At 34.1% G+C, this 6008-nt stretch overlaps 1 long non-coding RNA gene across 2 annotated transcripts; it reads left to right on the forward strand.

Annotated features, from left to right (window-relative positions):
- LOC107631763 lies at positions 4592-5761 on the forward strand. Of its 2 annotated transcripts, none has more exons than XR_001618623.2 (2): positions 4592-4698; positions 5371-5761. It is a non-coding gene; the product is annotated as an uncharacterized LOC107631763 (long non-coding RNA). The 2 variants fall into 2 exon arrangements; XR_001618622.2 differs by having other exon boundaries at positions 4624-4965.

The following is a 6008-nucleotide window of genomic DNA, read 5'->3' on the forward strand; positions in this document are numbered from 1 at the left end:
TTTTGTGCTAAAAATAAAAAATATATGAACAAAAATGATACATATAATATTTTAATAAATATACATAAATAAATTCTCATTGAAATAAATTTGATGTTGATGATTTGTGTCTTTAGAATAAATAAAGCCAATAATTTTATGCGTATCTATTTTAAATTAATGTTGGTAGACTTTTAAAAGTCTGTTTGGATATTGTCTATGTCCATCAAAAATATAGACACGATAACATATGTTCAATGTTTGTTTTGTGAGACATAAAAAAAAGAATTACACACAAGAATACATAAAATACTTGTATTTTGTGTCTTTCTCAAATAATGAGACACGAATTTTCATCCTGAGACACAAATTAAACTAAAATTTTAGACAAATTTACCCTTAGTATTTTTTAAAAATTCTAGATTTTTTCAAGCCATTTGGTTCTTCTCTTTTTCTCCGTGCCTCAACCCCCTTCTTCTTCTTTCCATATCTTCCTTCCTTCTTTCTTTCTTTCTTTCTTTCTTTCTTTTTTCTTCTTTTGTCGTCTTTTTTTTTTTTTGAACAAAAGAGCTTAACCCAATAAAGTGGAGCGATAAAGTCTCAAACAGAGACACAACCATCAAAAACAAAGAAAAAGCCTAAGAACAATCCCTAGTGTTGTCTCCGGCATTACCATCAACAACAAAAGGGATCCAAGTTATTCTATTCTCTGTAACTGATCAAGGATCTGTGAAACACCACTCTAGATTTCTTGTTATTAAAGATCTGCCCGTTTTTTTTCTAGCCACACATTTCAAATAACTGTAAAAAAACATATGAGCCACTTGTTACACTCCTCTTTCCTATTAGCAACACATGTCCAATTCTCAAAATGTTCTTTCAGTGAATCCGGAATAGACCACAACCTCCCAAAATCAGATAGTCAATCACACCACACCTGAACTTTGCTGCCGACACTGTTAACCTGTCTTAACCTTTCCTCTCTTCAATCTGTATGACCTCAACAAAATCTCCCATATAGCATATCGGATCTTGACATAACCCAGTTACAAAGCTCAGTTCCTCCCACGCAGTCAGTTTCTCCATCCTAGTATGAGCACCATATACTAAACAGAATGCACAGTTGAACTCATTTATTAAAAGCACTCCTTCAACACTTAACCATCTTTCCCCTTTGTCGTCTCGCTTATTAGGCTCCTCTGTAGCCTGTCCAGGTTCTCTTTTGCTACTAGAATTTTCATCTTCTTCGTCCACCCATTGCCATGTGGATCTTCTTTTTTTCCATCCTTTCTCATCTCTTTCACTTTCTTCCTCGGGTATCTTGTGCTCTCCTCCTATTGAGTTTAAATCTTCTCAACATTATGGATGTCACCCGCCTCCTGAAGTCTCTTACTACTCGCCACTTCATTTGTATGTCGATATCTAGCTTCTCTGATTGACACAACATTCTCTCGTAACCTCGTTCTGTTCATCTTCGTAATAGCCTTCATGACTCCACCCTTTGTTGTATACCGGATGAACGCAAACACGTACAAATTATCATTTTTTTTGTTTTCGTGAGATATATATATCATTTATACGTCTCGTCCAATTGAACAAGTGGTACAATTCCCTCTTTGATATATCTTCTAGAAGATGATCTACAAAGATAGAGAACGATTCGTTTTCCAAGCGACAGAACTCTTTTCGATTCCAAACCCTCATATCTCTACTAAATTGCCTAGTTCTACCCATCCCGGTGTTTTCCAACCCCCCTCTCTCATCTTCAAAAAATCCATAGGTTACATTTTTCTTTGTTTGTTGCAAAGAAGAAAGAAAGAAATAAGTTCTAAAAACTGTTAAATGAATAAAAGAAAATGCTTCTTCTTTTTCTTCTGCTTCTTCTCTCTTTTAGAAGTATGACCACTGTCTTGCCTCCGACTTTCCTCAATCTCCTCGCCGCCATTGCTAACCGCATCTCTCACTTGGAATTCCACCGTCTCAACCTCTACTTTCACCATTGTGTTGTCTCTTTTTTGCCTCTTGCCTCTGTGCTTCTGCATCTCGCTGTGCCTCCTTCTCTCGCTGTCACGAATCTCACCGCGTCGCCCCTTCCTCACCGTTGCGACGTCAATGTGGGTGCTGCAAGTGCCCATTGTTCTATCCATTTTACACTTTACCTCAAGAATTTTTTTTTCTTTTTAGATAATAATATTTGAACACAGATTTGGTTATTTGAGTTTAGTTTGACTGTTAAATTTTGATACTGAATTTGCTGTAATTTGATTAGTGTTAATGTGAGTATCATTATACTATTATTGTTTTTGTTTCTATCTTCTTGTGCTTAGTTATTTTTATTTTTAAATTTTTTCAGAATATAATATATATATTGTAAATCTTGTTTTGTTATGAAATTATGTAGATGAATGTTATGGTTTTGCAATTAATTTTATTTATAATTTTTTTTGAAAAAGATTTTAGATCTGGAAGTTGTTATGAGAAAAAAGATTGAAAATTTTGAGGATAATAAAGATGATAATGATGTTATTTTGTATGCTACGAAAGATAAAATAGACATTTTACAAATTTATATGTTCTGTCTATTATAACGGACAATTCACTTAAATAAATTGTTTCATCTTTAAAATTACGCAAATGTATTATTTTCAAAACGAAGACGCAAATGCATTGTTTCACATATTTATAGAAATCGCTACAGCATGGAAACCGCTGTTGCCTGCCGCGGTTTCTGCATGATTATGGCTAGTAGCGGTTTATGTGCATTGGGACACGTGTGTAAACCGCTAGAAGCAGCAGCGGTTTACGTTGAGTATAAAAACAAATAATAAAACTAATCTTTATCTAAAAAATAATTACAAAACAAATAATTAATGGTATATACTATTTAAATAATATCATAAAAAATTACTATTTAAATTTTTTTATTTATGATATTATTTAAATAGTATATACCATTAATTATTTGTTTTGTAATTATTTTTTAGATAAGGATTAGTTTTATTATTTGTTTTCATATTCAACGTAAACTACTGCTGCTTCTAGCGGTTTACACACGTGTCCCAATACACATAAACCGCTACTGGTAATAGCGGTTTATGACCAACCATAATCATGCAGAAATTGCGGCAGACAACAGCGGTTTTCATGTTGCCACAACTCAATGTAATCCGCGGCTGGCAGCAGCTGATTTTGTGTTTGTGTAAATCGCTACTGTCAGTAGCGATTTCTATAGATATGTGAAATAATGTATTTGCGTCTTCGTTTTGAAAACAATATATTTACATAATTTTAAAGGTAAAATAATTTATTTAAGTGAATTGTCCTATTATAACTATCAAACACAATTATTTTTTATCATGTATTTGTGTATATATCCATGTCTCTGTTACTCACTTTTGTGTCTATGTCTTAATTTATGAGAGACATCAAACAAACACAGTAAAATATTGAGACAGAGTACTTTAAAAAAAATGGAAAAAACATCACTAAGATTAAATCAAGATAAAGAGAAGAGATGAAATAAAATGTAAATAAAGTAAACCAAATTAAAATCATCAAGAAATTAAATATGTATATTCTTTTTTCTTCTTCACATACCAAATAAATTTTACTTTTTAAAAAATAATTAAAAAAAAAGAGAAACAAATTAAAGGACAAAAAAAGTATGCATGAAATTATTTAACTTTATTTATTTTATAGACACACATCATCAACATCATATTTTTTTTAATGATAATTTATTTTTGTATATTTATTAAAAAATTATATATATTTTTTTGTTTGTATTTTTTTAATATTAAAATTTATTTAGAATAAATATATAACTAATTTTTAATTCAGAACGTCTAGATAATTTTAGCATCCAATCAATTTATCAACGTAAATTACCCATTAATTTATCACTTTGTGCTTTAATAAATTTTTCACGTACAAATTCCGATAGCGGGTAAGAATATCATGTCTTGTACGGGTTGAGATCTAGCTTTAGATTTTTGCTACACCCAAACAGTAAGCAAATCAACTCAACTGTGCAGGTGGGCCTCCTACGATATCTGTTGTCTCTCCAATTACGTGGCGGAAATCTAGCGCTTTCCTTCCTTCGTCTGAGATCAAGACTCAAGAGAGATAAGAAGGTAAACTAGAAAAACAGAAGAGAGAGAAAAAAAAAAATTACGATGAAAAAAAAGTCATCAAGCTCCAGCATCGGTGGTGTGGGCTCCACGGCTCTGCGTTCATAGGTCACCGTCAACACGTCCCTTTTGTCTAATAAAAAATGGACCCGACCCGAAATAATGACCGGGTCTATTTTTGAGACCCTTACCCGGCCCTAAACCCGATGAAATCACACCAAATTAGCCCCAAAAGTGTTCGGGACCGGGCCGGGCCTTCGGGCCGGGCCGGGTCTGTGCACCCCTAATAGTAAGTGTTGGTAATGGTAGCTAGGGTTAGGAGAAGGGCACGTGATGCAGGTTAAAGGGATAAGAGAGGGAATCCGAAGGCAATTCCCAAGAAGAAGAACATGTACATGTGCCAACCACAACTAACACCTAGCCGTGCCCTGCCTACCCCGCTCCACCCTATCCCAATGGCCCACCACCTCCTTTTCTGTCATTTCTTATGGCTGTTTGTTGGGCTTGAAGGGCATAAAAAGTCATGGGTCTTGGTGGTGAAATTTGCACGGGTTCCTTTCCAACTTCTCTATATAACCATATCAACAAGGTTGGTATATGCCTCACTACTCGTAAAAAGATAGGGTTTCTAGGTGCCCCTATCATCTCCTCTTGGGTTAGTTAAGCACTTGAGTTGAGTTGGATCGGATCGGACTTTCGGAGTAGTTCTTACTTTCCATTTACAGTAGGATCGGTTTCGAATATATACTTGAGCTAGGATGAGATGAGATGCATGAGTGCTACTAGATCTATAAGCTAATATATATATATGGCTCCTCCTTATAATCTAATCACAGTTTTAATTATGATAGTCAAGGTTTAACTTTTGAAGTGCCCTTGTTCTTGCTTTTGAAACTCTTGCTGCAAGCTAGTTTGTTCTTTATTTATTTATAACAATCTAAGTAAGGGTTTTGTTTTGTTTGGTTTTAGTAGGGTTTGGATGTGGAAGATGGTGATGAGTGGAGCTCCTTGAAGTCCAACAGAGGGTCTTGGTGGGTGGATTGAGCTGCTAAGCTATGGATCCCACAGTACTACCCATATATACCCCATTATGCAGTGGTAGTTCTGCGGATTCCATATCCTGGGAGCTTCATTACCTTTCCTCAGATCCTTATTTGGATTGAAGGGAGCTCTACATAGCATCCTCTTTCTAACTTGTACTCTTCAATTTGTTAGATTTATTTTTTATGTTACCTCTCCATCTCATTTTTGTGTGGTACAGGAACCCATCTGGCTGCAGTGGTATAACCGAGCTAGGTGCTGCAGCTCTATATAACGCGTTATGCGATCTCCACTATCTCTCAATCAACATTCATTAGTTTGGCTTGTAGATCCGGATCACATATCACTTATCAGTACAGTGTTGCTCCAAATTCATTTTATTTTTTAGTTGCAGTTATTAACTAGTTGTTCGCCTTTAAACAACATTTGTTTTATTCATACGTGCCGAGTTAATAATGTATGCTTTTATCTGGTTGTCCGATAAAGTGATAACTTGATAAATTTGGTATTGTTGTTGCCGATTTAGGGCGGTATATTGATGTATTGATATTAGGTTTAATATTGCATATTTGCATCGAAATTGTTTGCCAATAAAAAAAATTAGCCAAAAACAGTTTGAAGTTATTTTATTTAATATAACAATTAATGAATCTTAACTAAGATAAATTGTAGTTTTTTTTTTTTGTCATTCTAACTTACCGATATTGAATCAAGGAACTCTACTCTTGAGGGTGAGGGTGAGTTTGGATGAAAGTAAGAGATTAGGAGATATACACTAAATTAAGTTTCTGAATGAATGGCTTTAGATTTTAGAGTTATAAAGGGTATAAGATTGAGTTAGATTATATTATCTAATTT

This window comes from Arachis ipaensis, chromosome B03, assembly GCF_000816755.2.
Source record: "Arachis ipaensis cultivar K30076 chromosome B03, Araip1.1, whole genome shotgun sequence".
In the NCBI taxonomy this organism is placed as follows: Eukaryota; Viridiplantae; Streptophyta; class Magnoliopsida; order Fabales; family Fabaceae; genus Arachis; species Arachis ipaensis.